Below are 2,638 nucleotides of genomic sequence, written 5' to 3'. Positions count from 1 at the left end.
AGATAGATAGATAGATAGATAGATAGATAGATAGATAGATAGATAGATAGATAGATAGATAGATAGATAGATAGATAGATAGATAGATAGATAGAGAAACGGATACACAGACAGACAGACAGACAGATAGATAGATAGATAGATAGATAGATAGATAGATAGATAGATAGATAGATAGATAGATAGATAGATAGATAGATAGATAGATAGATAGATAGATAGATAGAGAAACGGATAGACAGACGGATGGAAAGACAGATATATAGATAGACAGACAGACAGATAGATAGATAGATAGATAGATAGATAGATAGATAGATAGATAGATAGATAGATAGATAGATAGAGAAACGGATAGACAGACAGACAGACAGACAGATAGATAGACGGATGGAAAGACAGACAGACAGACAGACAGACAGACAGATAGATAGATAGATAGATAGATAGATAGATAGATAGATAGATAGATAGATAGATAGATAGATAGATAGATAGATAGATAGATAGATAGATAGATAGATAGATAGATAGATAGATAGATAAGCGGATAGACAGACGGATGGAAAGACAGATATATAGATAGACAGACAGACAGACAGACAGACAGACAGACAGACAGACAGACAGACAGACAGACAGATAGATAGATAGATAGATAGATAGATAGATAGATAGATAGATAGATAGATAGATAGAGAAACGGATAGACAGACGGATGGAAAGACAGATATATAGATAGACAGACAGACAGACAGACACAGACAGACAGACAGACAGACAGACAGACAGACAGACAGACAGACAGATAGATAGATAGATAGATAGATAGATAGATAGATAGATAGAGACACGGACAGACAGACAGACAGACAGACAGACAGACAGACAGACAGACAGACAGACAGATAGATAGATAGATAGATAGATAGATAGATAGATAGATAGATAGATAGATAGATAGATAGATAGATAGATAGATAGATAGATAGATAGAGAAACGGATAGACAGACGGATGGAAAGAGAGATATATAGATAGACAGACAGACAGACAGACAGATAGATAGATAGATAGATAGATAGATAGATAGATAGATAGATAGATAGATAGATAGATAGATAGATAGATAGATAGATAGATAGATAGATAGATAGATAGATAGAGAAATGGATAGACAGACAGACAGACAGACAGATAGATAGACGGATGGAAAGACAGACAGACAGACAGACAGACAGACAGACAGACAGACAGACAGACAGATAGATAGATAGATAGATAGATAGATAGATAGATAGATAGATAGATAGATAGATAGATAGATAGATAGATAGATAGATAGATAGATAGATAGATAGATAGATAGACAGACAGACAGACAGATAGATAGATAGACAGACAGACAGACAGATAGAACGATAGATGTAAGGAAAGACAGACAGACAGACAGACAGACAGACAGACAGACAGACAGACAGATAGATAGATAGATAGATAGATAGATAGATAGATAGATAGATAGATAGATAGATAGATAGATAGATAGATAGATAGATAGATAGATAGATAGATAGATAGATAGATAGAGAAACGGATAGACAGACGGATGGAAAGACAGATATATAGATAGACAGACAGACAGACAGACAGACAGATAGATAGATAGATAGATAGATAGATAGATAGATAGATAGATAGATAGATAGATAGATAGATAGATAGATAGATAGATAGATAGATAGATAGATAGAGAAACGGATAGACAGACGGATGGAAAGACAGATATATAGATAGACAGACAGACAGACAGATAGATAGATAGATAGATAGATAGATAGATAGATAGATAGATAGATAGATAGATAGATAGATAGATAGATAGATAGATAGAGAAATGGATAGACAGACAGACAGACAGACAGATAGATAGACGGATGGAAAGACAGACAGACAGACAGACAGACAGACAGATAGATAGATAGATAGATAGATAGATAGATAGATAGATAGATAGATAGATAGATAGATAGATAGATAGATAGATAGATAGATAGATAGATAGATAGATAAACGGATAGACAGACGGATGGAAAGACAGATATATAGATAGACAGACAGACAGACAGACAGACAGATAGATAGATAGATAGATAGATAGATAGATAGATAGATAGATAGATAGATAGATAGATAGATAGATAGAGAAACGGATAGACAGACGGATGGAAAGACAGATATATAGATAGACAGACAGACACAGACAGACAGACAGACAGACAGACAGACAGACAGACAGATAGACAGATAGATAGATAGATAGATAGATAGATAGATAGATAGAGAAACGGATAGACAGACAGACAGACAGACAGACAGACAGACAGACAGACAGACAGACAGATAGATAGATAGATAGATAGATAGATAGATAGATAGATAGATAGATAGATAGATAGATAGATAGATAGATAGATAGATAGATAGATAGATAGAGAAACGGATAGACAGACGGATGGAAAGACAGATATATAGATAGACAGACAGACAGACAGATAGATAGATAGATAGATAGATAGATAGATAGATAGATAGATAGATAGATAGATAGATAGATAGATAGATAGATAGATAGATAG

The sequence above is a fragment of the Chanodichthys erythropterus genome, chromosome 17, assembly GCF_024489055.1.
Source record: "Chanodichthys erythropterus isolate Z2021 chromosome 17, ASM2448905v1, whole genome shotgun sequence".
NCBI lineage: Eukaryota > Metazoa > Chordata > Actinopteri > Cypriniformes > Xenocyprididae > Chanodichthys > Chanodichthys erythropterus.
Note: the sequence above shows the minus strand (reverse complement) of the source record.